This window comes from Diadema antillarum, unplaced genomic scaffold (genome assembly GCF_040938485.1).
Source record: "Diadema antillarum isolate AM-2024a unplaced genomic scaffold, OU_Dant_1.0 seq00000798_RagTag, whole genome shotgun sequence".
Taxonomy (NCBI): Eukaryota; Metazoa; Echinodermata; class Echinoidea; order Diadematoida; family Diadematidae; genus Diadema; species Diadema antillarum.
In genome coordinates this window covers 1,233,115-1,254,936 of record NW_027271682.1, presented here as the reverse complement: position 1 = coordinate 1,254,936, position 21,822 = coordinate 1,233,115, and the positions used below count along the sequence as shown (strand labels likewise).

Here is a 21,822-nt window from a genome sequence, read left to right as displayed (position 1 = left end):
ATACACAAACACACACACACACACACACACACACACACACACATGATTTGAAAGAGCGTTTTACCCTGAATCATGCGGTATCATTTTTGTGAAGTATGTCTTCACGTTTGAATAAACAGGGGTCATTGTTTACAAGAGTGCCAAAAAAGGTATGATATAATGTTTATGTCTTGTCTGAATCAACAATCGTGATTTGGGTAGCAATTCGGTCTTTGAAGATCCAAATAACATCTCTAATACAAATTATGACATACAACACACACACACGCACACACGCACATACACGTGCACACATCAGCACGCTGATCTTTAATGACCTAAACGTCCTTTGTTGAGATTGTGGCTCTAAAGTACGTAAAGTTCTTATCCACAATTTGCCTCCAAGGACACCTGGGGGGCGTTTCATCAACGAGTTCGTCGGAGATTTCACCGACAAATTTGCTATCAGCCAATCAGACCAAGGATTTCATTAGCTTTTAACAGTTGTCAGTGTAAATCCTTGCGTCTGATTGGCTGATAGCAAATTTGTCGGTGAAATCTCCGACGAACTCGTTGATGAAACGCCCCCCTGAACTTTATATGAAAATCGTTGGGAGCATCCTCAAGACCTCTGTCGTATTACCTTAACCACCATGCACTTTCTGTCTCCAAGAAAGGTTGTTGTTGCGGAGTAAACAGGGGGCGCACCATATTTGGCCTATTCATTACTTTTGTAATGCCTGTCAAGTAAGGCAAGCCTTTGAAGGACAAATGCTTATACATTGGTGTAATTCTTTTTATAGTAATTTGCCTATTCAGTGCTTACTATACATAGTATGTGATGCCTACTAAGTCAGGCCATACTTTAGAAGGACAAGCTCAGGAGGACAAAGCCTGTTGGCTGTAATCTGAGTGTAAGGAAGGTAACTGCAACTGAGCTATGGGCCCTGATTTTGGCGTACATATTGGTTTTGCATGGATGAACACATAGAAAACTGCTACAACTGTATCACCAAAAGATGATCGATCCTATAAAACTATTCCCTATCTCGCGTGGAAATGATCTTCATCTCATCCGTAGCATTGTTTCCCGATCCCCCAACGGATAAACCCACGGATTGTGCGGACGGTAACCAGGCAACCGCCTCTACGCATCATGAGGACCAGGCTCTGCAGGACAGACTGGACAAATTACGGCAACCCGGTAATGATAATTAGTTCTCCATTAACTCCTTCCTTTTTAACAAAGAAAGGCAGGTTTTGGATCAATGGATGTCACAGAACGAATTATTAGTCAACAGTTTACTATATTCAAAGACTGGCAGTATGCTTTTTGGTACGAGATTTATGCTGTCAAAGTGTAATACACTCCATGCAAAAATAAAATATACCCAAAGTCGAAATGTTGACACGACGAAATGTCTTGGAATTTATATCGACGCTGAGTTGAAATTGAATATTCATTATAATATACAAAATGTGTCAGAAAATAAGTAGATTAATTGGTTTTCTTAAATGGTTAAGACGGTGCTGTAAAACTATAATCAAGTCTGAATTTGATATACAAATCACGAGAACGTGATATTCCATACATATCACAAAGGTAAAGGATTCTAACACTAAGCTATTGTCATTATACTTTTACGTTTACGGCTGTGCAAACAACAGAGCAGAATGATTCTGTTCAACCTACAGGTGACGTGCAAGAAGAAAGTAGAGAAAACGCAGGTATATGATTATGCCGTTTCATTTTGTCTATGACGATACATCAGTTTATAATATATTGGTTTATCTGTTTAGCCATCAATCTTTGCAGTGGCGGATCCAGGGGGCGCGCACTGGGCGCGCCCCCTTTATTTCTGGTTAAAACAAAAGAAAAAAAATTGGGAGAGGGGTGCGTGCGCCCTCTTTTAATCTTATAAAGCCCCCCCCCCCCCCCTCCCCTCTTTACTTAATTCCCGGATCCGCCCCTGCTCTGTATACCGGGTGCTGTTCGTTATTCCGAAGGTTCGCTATTCCGAAGGTTCGCTATTCCGAAGGGTCGTTAATCCGAAACACACAAATTCCCTATACCTAGAGGTTCGTTAATCCGAAAATGAAAAAGGGTTCGTTAATCCGAACATTTGTGGCGTTATTCCGAAGGTTCGTTATTCCAAAGATTCGTTAATCCGAAAATGAAATTCGGAAAAATGAACCTTTGGAATAACGAATCTTCGGATCAAAGAGCCTTCGGAATAACGAACCTTCGGAATAACGAGCTGTAACCTGTATACCAATTCCTCAATCTATCTGTAAATCCATCTTTGCATTCTATCTTTTATGTTTTAGATGTGCCACCAACACAGCAAAATGATCCTAGTCAACCTACAAGTGAGGTTTAAAAAGAATGGAAAGAAAAAAAAAGCGAGTCTATCATTTGTCGTTTCATTTGTCCGTGACGGCCTTCTGCTATATTCTGTGTTTTCATTAACATGATTAATGACGTGCCTCGCATTTTTCAGTCATGTCGTGTTCATCTTTATGCGGACGATACAGTTATTAATAAGCAATAAAGATGTTGAAGTTCTGGAGCTATTTTAAGCAAAGAAATGCAAGTTTTTGATCAATGTATGTCACAGAACAAGTTATTAGTCAACTACTTAAAGACTGTCAGTATGCTTTTTGGTCCGAGATTTATGCTGTCAAAGTATAGTAAACTAGATGAAAAGATTATATACCAGAAGTCGAAACGTTGAAACGACAAAATGTCTTTGAATTTATATTGACGCTGAGTTGAAATGGAATATTTGTCAAATGTGTAAGAAAATCAGTAGATTAATTGGTTTTCGGGAAGGTTAAAACATGCTGTAAAAAGAATCAAGTTTGAATTTGATATACAAATCCGTTATTCTGCAACATTTTGATTGCGGGAACGTGGTATTCCATAGAACAACACAAAGGTAAAGGATTCTAACACTAAACTGTTATCTGGTTATCATTGTACTTTTACGTTTGCAGCTGTGCAAACAACAGAGCAGAATGATTCTGTTCAACCTACAGGTGAGATGCAAGACTAAAAAAAAAAAAACAACTCGCAGGTATATCATTTGTCGTTTCATTTTGTCCATGACGATAAATCAGTGTATTACTTTATCTGTTTAGCCATAGACATCCCTTTACTAGTACCAATCCCTCAATCTATCTGCAAATCCATTTTTGTATTCTATCTTTTATGTTTATAGATGTGCAGACAGCACAGCAGAATGATCCTAGTCAACCCACAGGTGAGGTTTAAAAAGAACGGGAAGATGTTAAAGCTCTGTCCATTTTAAACAAAGAAATGCAATTTTTTGATCAATGGATGTCACAGAAAAAATATAATCAACTACTAGTACTAGTATTCAAAGACCGCCAGTATGCTTTCAAAGTGTCATACACTACACATATATGTAAAAATGGCATATACCCGAAGTCGAAATGTTAAAACGACGAAATATCTTGGAATCTATATCGACCCTGATTTGAAATGGAACATTCACATAGAAAATATGTGTCAGAAAATCAGTATATTAAGGCATGTAGTAAATGAATCAAGTTTTTATTTGGTATACAAATCAGTTATTCTGTCGCATTTTGATTACGGGAACGTGTCAGGCCTTAAAAAATTACAGAATATAGCGGGCCGTATGGTTGTGAGAATAAATCCATATCTTTTTTCTTTTTCTTCTTTTTTTTGTTATGTACTCAACATATCCATGATATCTTGGTCTGGGAGTCTCTTGAATTCTGCTTTAAAAAATAATAGTATAATGATTTATAAGATGTTGCGTTTTTCCCCGAATTAAATGTCTGATAATATTTCTAGAAGAAATTTGTAAAATTCACGTCGTTCGAATCAGAATCGGAATCTACATATGCTAAATTTTAATAATTGCAAAATTACTTCCTCTTCTTTTTCTTCTTTTTTACAGGGGAATATCCATTTAGATATAATCAATTACCCGTCAAAATGTGCAATGCACCAACTTAAAGATCTTTTCAAATGCTGCTATCTGATTATATTATAGAGTACCGGTAAAAAAAAAAATACACAATGGTGTTCCAGCATAGCATCCGATTTTTCTTTTTCTTTTTTGCCTTCCTTCTTTTTTTCGTGTTTTTTTTCTTGCTCCTCTCTTCTCTACTTATCTCTGACTATTGTAGACTTAATTGTACCTGTAAATTCTTTCATTGAGTATGTTTATTTCATGTTTTGTGTACACAGTGTATTATTTTGTATTGTAAATATGGGACCATGTGGAAGAACAGTCATATTGTGCAAATATGCCTGAACGGGCAATCCCGTTGCCTCATATTGTATATATATCTTTCTTGTTGACTGTATATATTTAATCTGAATACGGAAATAAATACAACAATAACAACATTTTATCAGTTTATACTGTCCCTCCTGGAAGGAACACGGTGTCCCCCAGTGTGTTCACGATGTGTTCACGATGTGTTCACGTGGTCGACTATGTGAAAACGCTCGAATTAAACAGTATGAAGATAAGTTCACACTGTGGTGTGGTTTTTCACAGAGTTCACATAGAAATGTTCTGTTTCACACTGTGAATTCATGATTCACAAAGTGTTCACGATGTGTTCAACCTGTGTTTCACACCCTGGGATGCTGTGTTCTTTCCAGCAGGGGTCTTATTTGTTTATCTTTCAATTTTTGTCTGTAAGTACCTTAATCTATATACAATACCATATACATACTGTGTATCAAATAAAATAAAATGTTCATGTTTATAGATGTGCCAACAACACAAGAATGATGCTGCCCAACCCACAGATGCGGGAGAAAAAACACAAATAAAAAGGTATAATATTTATCAGTTCAATCGCCCATGAAGATGCATCTGCTTATCTATCAACCTCTGTCTATAGGTCGATCAAAATATTCACAAATCCATCTTTGTTATCTAAATCAAGAAATCTGTCGTTGTCTATCCCCAACCCCATTATTTTGTTTGTGTATGGTCATCTGTCCCTTCTAAATACTTTCAACGAAAGAATTCCTGTGGCACATGTGCATCCCTTTAATAGAGTGTAGATTATGTGAAGTGAATTATGAAGAAAATCATCCTGATCAGCATTGTCACAGTAGGACTGTACATATCTTTTCCAATGCTCTATTATGACTCTACATTACGATCTTGTTGAAAAAAATCCATGCACTTATCATGTACAATATTATCCGATTGTTTGATAACCCTTTCTTATAAAATCTCACATTTCTTTCAGAAGAGCAAGAGAAAACACCCAGCAGTAATTCAGGGCACACATCCACAGGGCGCACACTCAATGATCCCATCATCATCATCATCGTCGTCGTCGTCGTCATCATCATCATTACCGTTATTGACAACAGTCACTTAGATTCGTTAATTTCTACAGAAAGTATCAGAGAAGGATCTTCGAAATAGATGCAAATCAAAACAAAGGCAAAAATGAAGAAAAAGGAAAAAAAGAGCCATCTCGCCACTCAGGACAAATCGATTTGTTCATAAGCAAAATGACTATTATCATGATTATATGGCTATTTTTCCTTCAACACGTTCCAACTTATTTCTAAGAAAAAAAAATAATTTTCAGTTCTGTTAATGATATGAATTTCAACTGAATCATGGATAAATGAAGATGAAATAGAAATAACTGCACGTTTAGAATTTAAGTAACTAGGACCATAATGCATACTGTTTTGGTGTTCATATTCTCAAGTGTTAGATGTAAGTTCTAGGTATCGATGCCTTGTTAGTTCAATTTAATAGCCAGGTTGAGTAGATGGTAGTTGTGTTTGGGGGTTGATAAACAATGTAGCACGTGTATTGTGGGAAGTAGCAGTATGCTAACATGTTGTAAGCCTGTCAATAGTCGTAGGATCTCTCCCTCTCTTCTCTCTTTCTCTCTCTATCTCTCTCTCTCTCTCTCTATGAATATATATATATATATATATATATATATATATATATATATATATATATCATTCATTTACTTATCTATCTATTTATTTAATAATTTATGCATTTATTTATTCATTTATTTAATTATTTATTCATGTGTGTGTTAGTAATTTATCATGTATGCATTTATGGTGTATTTTGTGGAATACTGTGATAGTAAGCAAATAATCAGCGTTGGTGAAGGTGATGGGACAAACTATCACTTCCGAGGCGATCTGGATGTATAGCTATCTTTCCGAAGCGCAGCTGAGGAAAGATAGCGTACACATTCAGATCGCCGAGGAAGTGATAGTTTGTCTCATTGCCTGGAACTAAAAGTTGATTATTTGCTTTATATTCCACATCTAGGGTCCTAGATATTCCCATTTTCTTCCACATCTGAAATCGTTTTAGCTGTCTTCAGGTATCATCAGAACTTAGGCTACGTAGTTTAGGCCTACTTTAGACATATGCGCGTAGATGACAAAATAACGAATTTGCTCGGCGCCCCGCGCGTGGCCGGCACCGAAATAAAAGTGCGTTGCACTGTGGTCTATCACTTGACCCAGGTCAAATGATAGACCACAGTGCAACGCACTTTTATTTCGCGCGTACTCAAAATTTTAAGTTATATCACGCGTTAGGACTGTGTGGACTAAGAGATCAGCGAAACAAAATGACTATCATCATAGAGTGTAACGAACTTTTCTTCTCAGGTGACGTGATGGGCAAAGCTACGCTTTATTACATGATCAGCTCTTGACCAATCCTATTGCAAGATTCTTAGTATGTGGAATATAACATAGAATAGCTGACAAGAATCATTTCTGTATGACTTCATTTGGGAGAAAAAACTAACAAAGAACATGAACAATTTTTGTGAGTGTCATTTTTACCTTTTATACCACGTATTTGCAATCTAGGTTGACCTAATAACCTAGATTTGTATATGTAAACACATTTTTAATGACGATTGATTCGTTAAGGTGAAATATAATTCATTCTTCAGTTGTTATGACACTAAAGATATGCTGATTACAAGTATGTTAACGTAGAGTCAAATTCAACTAGTCGGGTATTACTTATAGCAGTTTGAAAATGAAAACAACAACACACAAACAGGCAAAGCCTATTTCAAATCAAGAGTACTGCTCTAGTGCAGTATTCAGGCCTGTGTTCCAGTGCAGTAGTGCAGTATTTAGCTCTGTGTTCCAGTCGTCCGCCATGGCCGGGGCATTCATCGGTAGCCTGGTCGTATATATGCGTGATTTTCTGTCGTCCCTTTTTGGATCTTGTATAAAGCAGTGTGCCATGGCCGTCTGTGACAGGTGTATGTCGTGATTCCCCTCCATCAAAGTTGTGCTTTTTTGCTTACCGCTTCCTAGCTATACAACACATCCCTTATAAATTCAGACTATCAGCTGAATATCTTAGGACATGGCTAGCGTTATATAGGGGAAGAGGTCAAAGGGAACTTTGCCTCCAAATAATTATGTTTCCAGTCAGTGAATGCGGTGAAATATAGTCTAAAACATGAGAGACTTTTGAAGTATTTCGATTTTGGAAAATCTCTTCGAAGTTTCGAAGTGTTGCCTAAATCAATGCCCCCTCATTTCTGGCTGGTAAGGCTAAAACAATGCGTGAGTCACGATAATAGACGTGGAGATACTGATAAAAAGAAGTTCAATAAATTCAGTTGCGTTTATGAAATCAGACCTACGCATTTCTCGGCTTGTCATTGTGCTATTATAAATGATTCCTTTAATAAGGAATAATATATAAAGTTCTGTTCATATATTATATTTTTTTAATTCTTCCATGGTAATGACATTGCCACCTGCTGCAATCTTCTTATCTAGCCATGACGGCACATGGAAATTAGAAATTTTAATGGATTGTCTAATTTTCCTCTAACATCACTGACTCATTGTACAAATATTTCTGTACACACCGAATCTACATGATATAATGGTCTTGGTATACCTTACTACTCCTTTGATGAATTTCAACGAACTCACAGATCACTTTCGACGGCTTCAGAATTAACATATAAAAGTCAAACAGAAACACAGTAACCCGTCTACTCCTAATTCTTATAGTATACCTGTACAAAGACTTACGGCATCTCAGAACATCACCCGGATACTGTATTGATCCTTCCTATTTTGTTTTATTGCTTAATGTAATCTGCATCTTACATCTTACAATCATACATTTCACTATGACACACGTACGTAATAGAATTAACACTGAATACAAGGTACAAAATATTCAATACATTCAAGATTAAGCGATTTGATAAAATAGAAACCAATAATGATATAATTGCATGCCTTACAGTAATATAAATATAATTTTCTTGTGATTGTGTGATTAATCTCTTGGAAATGATAACTAAAAAAAATACAGGAGACCGCCATCATAAGCAGTTGTTTGAATTCAGCGACAGCCTCGGGTAAAGCAAAATGTATGAGCACTGAGTTGATGTGAAAATACAAACAATATTAGAGAAAAGCAAGTGAAAGTAAAAGGGAGAAAACTAAATGGAGTGGTTAGAGTGACAGGTATCGAGCTATTTGAAAAGAACTGAATGATGTGTGTAAAGGTGTGTAAGTGTGTCAGTTGGTGGTGATTGTGTCTGTATGTTATAAAACTGATAGTATAATTGATGATGTAACTGTATGTTTGGGATAGTGTGTTTGTATATAGTACATGTTTGACAATGTTTGACACTGACAATTTTTTTTATTTTTTTTATGTCGTCCGAAGTGTGGGTATTGAAAAAAAAATTGAACAAACATTGTAATAGATGAAATCAGTGAATGCATTATGAATTATATATATATATATATATATATATATATATATATATATATATACAGAAATTTGCATGTTATTTACAAAATATACAGAATGGGGCAGGATCCAAGAGAGAGAAAGAGAGTGAGAGAGAGTGGGAGATTGAGAAGCAGGACAAACAAAACGGAGTTAAATAAGCAGGGCAACAATAACGCATATAACAGCAATTTCAATAATACAAAGCAAAACATTGTAAATACTGATTGACGTAATGTGTGTGCGTGCGCGTTTGTGTCTAAAGTAATCGTGGTGCATGATCTAACTGTACTAACTTTGACTGGAAGATTGCTCCGTATGTCAGGATCATAATGATGATTATTATTGTCTGTTTGATTTATTTGCTAAAGGATAAGTTTCGGGTTTATTAAGGGAAAACTTTGAGAGTTTTGGTTTGGATGAGAGTGAATTCAGTTGTTGAAAGCCTTTAGGAGTTGGTTGGTGCAGTATTTACGAACTACGTACACTGTATGTTATAACATATACGTTTTGAAATGGGAGGCTAATAAGCGAAAGTCAACAGACAGGTGTCGTAATAATATTGCACACACCAGACGCATGTTGGACAGCCACACTGCATTACCCATAATGCAGGTTTTATTCTACCTAATGCAAATTCTGTTTTACCTATAATGTAAATTGTATTCACTTTACCATATCAAGCATATATTTTGTTGTTATTGTTGTTGTGAAATACCAATTAATAATGGTAATGATACTTGTACATCAAGCACATTAAAAGATTGTTGTAAATACATGTAATAACATAATGTATAGTGATGTATTATTTATAACCAGGGCCCTGCCAGTAATGATTAACGCGCTTAATACCTGCATTATGTCTTCCTCCGCCAAGGAGGTGCTGGAGGTTATGTTTTTCCAGGTTATGGTCTTTTCATCAGCTTGTTTGCTTCTTTTATTTTTGTTTGCGAAATAGCTCAAATAGTTATGGACGGATATGGATCCTAATTTAAGGAAAATCATATTTATACAAGGAGAAGAAGCATTAAATTTACTAGTGATCTGACTCATCTTCTGGATCCAGGATTTTTTTTCTTTTTTTTTAAAGAAATCTTTATAATTGGGAAAAAAACCTATATAACTACACAATAAATTGCTTTATTACCTAGCATCGCCATCTTTCTTTCGTACATATGACCATGATGATGACCGTTAATTGATTTTTATTGCACAGTGGGAGTTCCATTTTGCATATTGCTGTACATTACATGCACTGCACAGCAGACAACGGGAGCATCTCCGTGGCGGGAAACATGACTGTGTGCAACCCTACTAATTTGCCTTTTGCATTGTACACAACAGACATTAGTGGGGTAACTTTACACAGCCCAGTCGGCGTCTGGTCGAGCAAACAATGGGGGAAACTCCAAAGCGAGAAACGCACAGCGGGGAAAACCCACTAATTTGCATATTGCCATATCTGTATGGACATAACAGACAGTGGGAATCTTATAATGCAGGTACCAGGGAGGCTTTTCCTCTCACCTCCCTGCAGGTAGCAAGCACAGGACGATGATGCAGGGTAGAAATCGCAAAATGGGTAGAAATTAGCTGCTTGGCGGACGTCTGCCCTCTCCATTTTCTTTGAGGTTAGACTGTGAAATATACGATGCCCCCACAGACACACTGGGTGGGAATAGTCCTCTTGGCCTATTCCGATGCTACAAAAACCTAATGATAATATTTGTGAAAACACATGGAGATAATGCACTTTTATTTATGTGCTCTGTCCCTGGTCAATTCACAATACATACCTCTTCGTTTTTGCATGCATCTTCCTGCTTACTTGGCTAAAGTGATTAAAAGTGATTAATTACCAGACACACTATGTCATTTATACGCCATGTAGTTTTGAATCATAGCGAGCCTCTCAAAAGGAGCTACGTGTCGCCAGCTTATTGTTGTTTCACCTGGCTGCATTTTCTCTGAGAGGGACGAATTGAATTCCCCGTGGTGCCACGGAGCACACTCACTGAGCCGATTGTGTAGGGAAACGACGTGGGTGTTGTCATTGTTGTGGCTTTGCTGTGAACGGCGTCGTATCCTGTCCCAAGGTATATGCGTATGTACTCCGTTTGGGTCCTTATGTCTGCCACCTTCGAGGTAAGTTTGAAGAAATGAGTGTGTTTGTCGGTTGATGGATGGTAGGTTATTTCGTGATATTATACAAGAGTAGTCAGAGAGTATGTTTGCGGAAATGCGGCCGTTCCACTGGCCATGAGTCCGCAGAGTTTTAAACACGCTGTTAATAATAGGTCGGCGCTATTAAAATGATTGAAACCCAGGAAAACGGAGAAGAGAATAAAGTGGCTTAAAGAACTTGAAGCACATGTAGCAGTCTGGCCCCACATGTCTTACGAAACTCTGGCCTCGGATACACATTACAGCGAAGCCTGTAAAAAATCACACGTCAATAACCGTGAGCACGAACTGGTGAAAAGCTCTTATTATTATCGACCGTTATTTCCTAGTACATGTACCACAATTCAGGTATGCAGACTTTGGACTCGGTTCGAACTCACACTGCAACGCAAAGAACTACTCTCAGCCATGGCGCATGATATACTAATGATGTCTAGAGCATGATATACTGGCGCATTAAGGCTACTTAATGTCATATCATTCTTGACAAATTAGTTTTGTGTGAGACAGCCATCACACACATCCTGGTGACTTAATCCTACTTGTCTACATGTTCCACCGCGAATAGCTTCATACAATAATGTCAGGGAAGCAAGAGTTAAGAAGTCCATTGACTCCAACTGATGATTAATCGGTCAATTCTGATTTCTACTTTTAAGATATATATATGTATGTAGAATATATGATATGTATTTATATGATATATTATATATATATAATATATATATAATATATATATATATATATATATCACGGACAATTTAAAGACAGTATGTGGCTCTTGTTTGTCACAAAAACGAGAGCTACAATTTAGTTTTTTTTTTCTTGTTTGATTACAAAAGACAAAATCGCAATTAGCATTCTATAAAAAATATTTAAGCATACTCTTCATTGAAAGCATTTTTCGTTGAGTCTTCAGCCAGAAAAGGTTGATTATGACATTATCTTATCATTACGCTATGTGTTGTCACATGCAGTTGAGTCATATTGTAACTATAACTTGCCTTAGTCATATTGTAACTATAATTGGCTCAATATCATTATTGTAACTATATATAACTTGTCTTCATCCGGATCGTTAAACCCTCGATTTCTCTTTTCACTGAAAGAATCTTTCTGTACTTGATGTGATGTCTAATAGGGTACGAATCTACAAAGATGCCGAATAGAGAGGTGCTAACTTCACTGGTACTCCTTCGAATGTCCGAACAAATTGGCCTAGCCAGTACTCATCAGGCCGGACTTCATGACTTTGGTGCCGTCCTTGGTTTCGAAAACCCCGCTATCCAGGTCGTGATCGTCCGCCACAGCGCGGTTCAGAACCCAGGTGCTGCTTCACTCGACCTCCTGCACAAGTGGGTGGACGCCAACGGAAGCAGCGAAAAGGCCGCATTGAAGCTCCATGAAATTCTCTTAAAAAACGGTTACACCAAGGCTGCAAGGGTGTTAGGCAATGGTAAGCCTGTAAGTCGTATAGAGGAAGCCAATTGGCGGTTATATCTTGTATACTCATATACATTACCCGTGATTTTCACATTTATTATCATCTCATTATATTGGAGAACTGTGCCACGCTTTTCTCTCTTTCTCTCTGTTTGTTTTTCAGTATGATTATTTTGTTTGATTTATTTTTTGTGCACATAGTGGATACGCCTTGACATGAAGACAGGCCAGATTATCTTGATAGAAGGGTTTACACCAATAGCGATTATTCAATTGACAGTTTGAAAATTGAAAATATAGTACGGACGAAAGAAATGTGGCGGATAAAGTATATACGTAATTTGCAACCAGAGATTATATGACGAAGATAGCTGCAATTTGATTATCATCAATGTTTTTTAATTCGAATGATGAAAAAAGAAATGCCACAGATTGGCAACAACAGGAATATCTGAACCGATATAGTTATCAAACTTAATTTAAGTCCTCGTCATATTTATACTCATCACTGACCCTGCTTTTCCTTTTGTTTGCTCTCTCCAACGTTTTAATCCCCTTCCCCTCCGTACCTGATTGGCTCCCTACTTTACCACTCTCTTTTTTATTTCCATCGCCCTGTGTCCCAAGCCAATGTTTATTATTTTGGATCTGATGAAGATTGTGTTGGTATAATAATCTCAGGACCCTCTTAGCTCAATTTTCGTCCTTATACTCTATACATAACATGATGAATATAATCTATAACAAAGTTACAGACACAAGCTAGTTTAATTGATTCACCTCTTACTCAGAATTGTTTCCCGAGCCATCAACGGATAATCCAACAGACTGTACGGACGGTATCCAGGCAGCCGCCGCTGTGCATCCTGAGGACCAAGCTCTGCAGGACAGACTACACCGATTGCAGCAACCAGACTTGCCAGGTAAGTGCTCCCTTGGTACTTCGCAATCAGAACTTTGGCAAACAAAACAAAATACACAAAAACAAAACCCCCAAACACACCCTTTGATATCCTGTGATAGAAAACCTACAAGTGTTATATAATTATGATTGCCGCCTTTCAACGCCTCATCGACTATTGCTGACACCACATTAAAGGGTGTGTACAGTTCTGGTCGAGGTGAAAATTTAACTTTTAACATTTTATGAGATATTCAGAAACCACTCTATGAGATGTGAAAGAGCATGCAGTTCTAAGGGGTATCAAAAGTTTATTCGATGAAAATCGGTTTTGAAATGGCTGAGATATCTAAAAACAAGGTGAAACAAAGAGATACTAATAAAGTTGGGGCATGTCGCCTTTTATTATTAGCACTTTTTGGGATATCTCAGCTATTTGAAAACCAATTTTCATCAAATAAACGTTGAATCCTTCTTAAAATTACATGCTGTTTCATATTTCATAAGAGGCTTTTCATTATCTCACTTAGGAACGTTCAAAACATGAATCCTTACCTAAACCAGTACTGTACAGTCCCTTTAAGAGAGGATTATATTCTTAACACCAGTTGAGTGCTCAAACAGTGAGACACGCTGATGCCAAGTTCCTCGGCGACACGTTGGAATAGCACACTGAAGAGAATAAACAGAGCGAAATTAACGAAAGATGATGAAATGGCGCATTGCAGATGTATACTGGTCAATGATGATCATGATAACATTCTCTGGAATAAAGAAGTTATTTTGCTTTAATGCCTCAAGTATGTCAGTCGCAACAACGTGCACATCAGAATGCCTGATGCCTCACAACTTCTATCGATTACGTAATATCAAACAAAACCATGATCGATATTTCAGTATCCACATCACCCCTCCCCATTAAAACCATCTCTGTTATGTTCCAACTCTCTCATCTTCCCTCTGCGAGCGATGGATGATATAAAGTTTATTGAGTAGAGACGGGAGATAGGTGTGGAACAATGTATATATAGGCCTACAGGTCAATATTATTGAAAGCATGAGCTGGGTACATCGTTCAATGTGACGTACGTGATACTATAATAGATATCGTTATTATAATTTAAACTCATTTTGAGTAGCAGTTTAAACTTTAACATTCCACATATATTTTGATTGCAATCCGCTTTAAAAATACATCGCTGCCGGGTCGACATGTTTGCTAGCTCTATCAACTTGAAGTTGGAGCCGAGCTAAATTTCATTTGAAAAGTGGTTGTGTTATAGGTAATGCAGATTATTTATAATGATAATTTATGTGTTGACGTGGCTTTTTTATGTCATGTTTATACCTAGATTTGCCCAAGCCAGAGACGGAACAACCTGTTGCTGTTGCAGATAAGACACAAGGAGAAAACAGGCCCAAAACGGGTAAGTTGTTATCATAACAATGTCCGTAACATTATATAGTTTTATCTATCTATCCACCTATCATAATATATGTATTTATAATTATCTCTCTGGCTATCTACTCATCAAACTGCATGATTATTTTTCTATCAATCTAACTATCAAATTGTATATCTCTCACTATCAATTCATCTATGAGTATATCCATTCTTAATTTGTGCAATTGTATTTCTCCCTTTACCTACCTGTCTGTCTCGTTGGCTGTCTGTCTGTCTGTCTGTCTGTCTGTGTCTCTCTCCAGCTATTCTTTAATCCTTTGTCATGTCGTTAATCCAAGAGTAAGTAGTAGAAAGGAACATATTGTATGAACAAAATGTGTGGGATGAACTATGGAATAAAAAAGGAAGAAAATTGTGAAATGAATTCTCAGATTACCATGCATAAAGGTATGATTGCGAGACAGCCCTCTTTCATATCTCACATATTACCTTTCAGCAGAGCCAGGGAAGGCAGCAAGGAGTGAGGGGCAGACACAGAAAGGGGCAACCAGCAGCGAGGGGCAGACATCCAAAGGGGCAGCCAGCAGCGAGGGGCAGACACCCAAAGGGGCAGCCGGCAGTGGCGGGCACACGCACGGAGGACACGCACACGATGAATCGACGCCGATTTCTACGAGGGATCGCATTATCACACTGATCACGACAATAATTGTAGCCATTCTTGGAATCACCTACATCCATTACCGCGATTTCTCATGAGAGTTCTTGGCCTCTAGCCACTCACTGACCTCGGTGACCCTCAGGGAGTTTTTCCCCTAAAGACTTTCTCTAGTTTGTACCACTATTTATGATATTCTTTCTTGTGAACTTTCTGATTATGTCTATTCATTCCTTGACACGATTCCACCTCGCAACCGATTGACAAAGTACCTTTACCTGGCAAATAAGGTCAATTATAATATGTGACATAATACACACACATACACACCTATTGTGATATTTATTATATGTTTGTATGCGTGTGTGTTTTTATTGTAACGAAATTTTGGTATGGAGAGGGCGATTTGTAGGTTGAGAATACTTGACTTCCTTTCCTCGCTTACTCTCCTCAAAATCCGTTATGTGGTTAGTAAGCGTGCCTACGGTTTAGCCAGTGTACTGGAAATTATGTAATTAATTGTAAGGTATTGCGGAACAAGAAATATTAGAGTCACAAGTCACAAAGACCACAGGAGGCATCATATGGAGTTTGTCCAATTTATTTGTGAACAAAGTTACTTCCACCACGAACATTTCAACGAACAAAACTTATTGATCTACATGCTGTAACTCCTAAACGAAAAGACTCCTCAACTAGGCATAAACAAGTCTATATATACTGAGGTCACCTGTTAGCGGCCGCGAGAGTGGCCTTGCTGGGAGAAAGCAATCTGACCTTACGGCCAGCTGTCGCCGTCCATCATTATGAGGACGAGGGCGTGGCCTTACGTGTCCCTGTCCTCACGCGACCCTGTCCTTAGCTGGGGTCGCATACGGACGCGTCCCTTCGTTACGTAAGAGCGAGGTCGCATGCGGACGCGTCCTTTCGTTACGTAAGAGCGAGGTCGCATGCGGCGTCCTTGCTTTTTACGACACGAGGCCACTGCTCGCGGACGCGGAAGTTGCAGAGTCAGAGAAATCTCGAGGGAAGGTGAGACGAAAGTGCAAGCGAGCAGAAATGAAAAGAAAGCGTGGGGGAGAAATAATAGTCAGCAGAAAACGAGAAGCAGGAGAAAGTAAAGTAGCAAGGATGGCACGATGACAGAGGCCGATCGTCGAGCGAGGACGAAAAGAACAAGGATAGAGCGAGGACGAGAAGCAGACATGATATAGAGCCTCAGTTTACTTTCAACATTAATTCAAATGTAAATGGATACAACAATACATAAAGATGAATGAATAAAAATGGAATATACAGAACATATGATGTAAATGCTATATCGTGAATTATGTCTCAACAAGATTCGCAACATTATGTGTGTGCATTTGTCAAATTACATATTTACCCGAACATTACGTTTATACATACATACGTATTGTCCTAGTTAATGTTCCGTATTTGCAGCTTGCATATCAAATGGAAGTTCTGCAATTGTCTGAAGCTTATAAAGGTATTTTTTGCGCAGGGTATACTGTGTCTTCGTAACGTACTCTGAATTGATTGTAAGAGTATTCGTTTTGCTTTTTTTTTTACGTTCTCAAGCGCTGTGTAGGGTGTTGCGTGTGCAGAAGAATACACTTTTTTTTTTTTGACGAAAGAGGTTGTACACGACCATTCGTATAGCACACCATCGCGAACGTAAAAAAGACATATAGAAAAAAGAAGTGACGCAGAGAGAAAAAGCAGAAAAATCGCGTATTTTTTCGACTTTGTTGATAAATTCAGCATTTCACCTGTTTCTGTTCCAGTCTATTTTAACTATATTTGTGTATCGCGGGAGAAAATTTACCACATATTAATTTTTCAGGTGATTTTTTTCGAACAGACATTAAAGTCTTTTGCGATATAGCAAACGTTAGTAGCAAAGAGAATCTGAAGGAAATAACGGACAATTCATTTATTTACGTATAATTGTCAAAGTAGTTAGAATATTGAGTTGACTCAATTGTAAGGTCGTTGGTGCTTTTAAGGCGTATACGTTCTACAATTTCCACGAGCTATAGATTAGTGCATTTTTTTTTCAGTTAGTGTAAGAAAAGAGTGTTGTTAAACGTTTATGAGTTTATCAGGCATTTTCAACCACTATGTATACGTAGTCCTCTCTTTTCTCCCCGACCCCCCCCCCCCCCCCCTTCACTTCCTCTTTCACGCTATATTATCTATCGGCATATCTCTATAGTATACCCCTTTAACTATATTCAGAGAAAACAGTACTACGATATCCAACTTTTCAGTACTTACATGCTTATGCAGTCCATGTATCCTTTCTCAACAGGAAGTTGGAAAACATTGTGTATCATACAGTGCGAATACTGTAAATAGTTAAGGGTAAAATGTACCCATGTTATAGAATTGTCATAGGCTATAAGTGATAAATTATTGAAATATGGTTTGCGCAGGGAGATTATGAAAGCGCCCTATTGACATCGTGTTCAAAGAACGAATCCGTGAAAGTCGGTATCTGCTCTGAAAAGGTGTTATTTGTGTGTGTGTGTGTGTGCGTGTGTGTGTGTGTGTTCGTGTGTGTTTGTTTGTGTGTGTGTGTGTGTGTGTGTGTGTGTGTGTTCTCCGTTTATGTGTTTGGTTTATTATTATTGATCACGGGCTGGAACACTCCTATTGTCATTCGGTACATAATTTAATGGCCTTAAGCTACTCGTCAAAATATACGTGTTTGTGCGGCTTCATAAAAAGTATTGGAGAAAAGATCACTATACCATTGGAATTCAGTGAAATAATGTATGAGTTCAAAATATATTTCTCATGAAAATCAACGGCTGACATTATAGCAATAAATCTTGGCCTAATTCCTCTCAGTACTATATATTAAGTTTCTGAGCGTTCCTCATTGTTTTAAAAAGAAATCTTAATTTATATGTCCATTTATATTTAAGAACAAGAACAAAAAATAAAACTGTTTTAGTGCAGTTTTTTTCTTAATTCTGGGGGCGTGATCTCTCTTTAACGTACGATGTAACTAAATTCTGAGCTTGTGAACATTTGAGTAAATGCATTACAGTGACTATAATTTCTTGTAGTTCATCTCAAACAAATTTGAAATGCAGAATCTCATGAGGGGAATAAAGATTTCCCAGTTTCCAAATTTATTTGGTATTGCTCTTTACCTGGCTTCATTTTTACCATGATACGTTCCCTTACGTACAATAATATACTAGTATGTAGCATGTACATGCAGTATCATACTATACGTGCGCGCTCGTGTGTGTGTGTGTGTGTGTGTGTGTGTGTGTGTGTGTGTGTGTGTGTGTGTGTGTGTGTGTGTATGTGTGTGTGCGTGTGTGTGTGTGTATGTGTGTGTGTGCTTGAAAGAGTGAGAAACAGAGAGAGAGAGAGAGGAACCTGATTGGCATGGTCTATAGGACAGTTTCCGGTGGTCATGCATAGCATACCGCAGGGAGGTAGGTTTTAATATCATCAGGTATTTACAAGTGGCACCGTCCTTAGATAAGCAATGCCTAGTGAGTGGGTTTATAGCATATAGTGCGAAGAGTTATTGAACAACAAGCGTCATCAGCATCGTAAACCGCCCCGCAAAGAAAGACACAGGCATGATTGAGAGCAGGTGGGTTTTTTTTTTTCCTCTCTCTCTCGTTATCTTTTTAATCGTTATCACTACCAATATACCATGGACTACCATTTTGACGAGGTTTATATCTCTTTGTGCAGTTAGTCTGTGGCAATTGAGCTGTGTGATGATAATGGACTGAGATGGAAGCAATTGAATAACTTCATGAGGACATAGGGAAAACACACACACACACACGCGCACACACGCACACACACACACACACACACACACACACACACACACACAGTCACACACACACACACACACACACACACACACACACACACACACAGGCAAGCAAAAACTGACACGATTGATACTGTCCCTGTATCCAAAGATAACAATGACATTGAAGCGATGGCGATAATATTGAATGCATCAAACTTAATGAAGATTACATTCACATGGCTAATGTACATACCTGTATGCGTATTTGTCTGTAACAATGCTGACATATAAAATTGATATGATATATGCCACACTGTATAGGCCTACACAATGCAAACGTGTTTTTTTCTGTAGAAATTTGATCCATGCGATACATTAGAATAAGCGCATAAAATCTTTTTTAACAGGAAAATGACAACTCCATTAATGATCATCATTCAATAAAGAAATAAAAAATACATAACTCATCATGCTGCAAAAGAAAAAAAAACAATTCTAAAGAATAAAATAATGTAGTCAAAAACCCTCATCATCGGACCATCCCATACACACATACACAGACTAAACTATACCCACCCCAAGACACACAGATACACATACACACACACACACACACACTCACGCGAGGCCTACCGACAAACTCATTCTCCCATGCTCCTAATTATAAAACTTAGCTTTAACAATTGCCACTTTTTATAAATAATTGTCACACTATTTGTTTCAACAATCAAAATTGCCTATGAGTCTTTCATTTTCGCCGACTGCGATACAATGATAAGGGAAAAAGGAAATGGATTGGGTTAAGAGAAAGAGAGGGAGAAAAAAAGGAAATCGACCAATTTTGACACCTTCAATTTCAACGTGTATTTCTATTGACCATCCTCAGTATAGCTATTTTCTTAACCTCTCCGCTATATTCTAAATGCAGTTTATGTACTCCAACCACTGACTGAACAACTCCTCCTTACTTTGGTTAACCCGTTTCATACGAGAACCTGGTGGCTTGTGTATCAAATCTGCGGAGATTTCAGAAATCAGTGTGGTGCGGGTTGATATTGAATGTGTTTAACTATGAACATCTCATTACTTGAATTGGCATCTTGTTCTCGGTGTTTCCTGCATACCCACCTTAATGTATTTCTAACTTGTGATACTATGTCCTCCAATTCTGATAGTTATTCTCACTTACATGCTATTCTTGCTGCCACAATGCTTTCACCTTTTCACAATCCCAGAAGAAAATATGTCTCAACCACTTACTGTTTTAGGCCTATAAAGAGAACAACACACTGTCGGTAACAAAGCCAACCTGCCCAAGAAAAAACAAATCCTCCCAATGTATTACAACACCATTAATTATTTATTCAAACTGAAACTCTATGCTTCCCTATAAAATAGAGTTGTACTTTTATCACAAGGGGAAAGATTGTCTCAAAAGCTAGTTTCGATTGAAATAAGCTTCAGGTTTCCAACTTTTTTTTTTAATGATGATTTTTTTTTAAGATAAGAAAACTCTTATGAGATATAAAAGAGTATATAATTCTGGAGGAATTCAAAGTTTATTTGATATCGTCCGCTATACAATTTGACAAACTTGGTTTATCCAGGGGCTTACCGCTTTCCACTTTCCATAGTGATCCCGCGTTTGCTAATCTTATGTAAATTGTAACTTCATGTCTGTTGTTATGTTTTTCCAGCATCAATATTTAAACCAATGTGACAATGACAATGACAATGACAATGACAATGACAATGACAATGACAATGAATTTCATTCTTGAATGGCCCCGCCAGGGGGCATGGAAGAATAACAAACAGGTAAATGTTTTATGGCAAAACAAAGCCATAAATAAAGATGTAATACAAAAAGCATATACTAATATATACTATGTACATATCATGAACTTCATAAAGCAAACAACGAGAGTTAACAAAAAACAAACAAACAAAAGGATCGAATAAGTGAAACAATCGGTACTTATTGGCAAACAGTGGCAGTAGTATCTTACAATATTATACAATGTCAGAGACTCCAACCCAGAGTACCTTCTGATCTGGAGATTCTCTCGCCTGAAACCCCTAGCAAACGGGAGACTCAAAGTTGATGTGTGCGAAGCGCGAAATTCCCAGGGTTCTAGATGCTCTCTGGTGCTATCTAAGGCTTATTTTTTCAACATACGATAGAAATATGTAAGAAATCCTTTCCAACGGGAGACAAAGATCCAGGGCGGGAGAAATTAAATCTCAAACGGGAGAACGGGAGATTTTGCAAAAATGGGTTTTCGGCGGGAGATCTCCCGTCGAAAACGGGAGAGTTGGAGTCTCTGCAATGTAAAAGGAAAGTAATGACGAGACATCAAAATCTGGCCATTATGATCTGACAGAAACGTAACAATTTCTTTAAACTCTTATCTTCTTAGAATTAAAAAGCTGCTTCATTTTCAAGACATTCGGTCGGCGAGCATAATAGGTCTTAATTAAAACTTTCCGATCTGTTTCAAAGAACGGACATTTAAACAAAAAATGAAACTCGTCACCTGGATCATTCATTTTACACAAGGTGCAGGATTTAACTTCTTGATTAGGGAGATAACGTCTCTCCCCAACAGGTAATCTGTGATTTCCACATCTAAATCTACATAACGCTAACCG

The 21,822-nt window shown here is 37.7% G+C and overlaps 1 long non-coding RNA gene across 1 annotated transcript; it reads left to right on the top strand.

Moving 5' to 3' along the window:
• Positions 1–13,255: 13,255 nt before the first annotated feature.
• LOC139739411 (uncharacterized) lies at positions 13,256–15,258 on the top strand. The gene is made up of 3 exons (XR_011711513.1): positions 13,256–13,330; positions 14,661–14,735; positions 15,210–15,258. It is a non-coding gene; the product is annotated as an uncharacterized lncRNA (long non-coding RNA).
• The last annotated feature ends 6,564 nt before the right edge of the window (positions 15,259–21,822 follow it).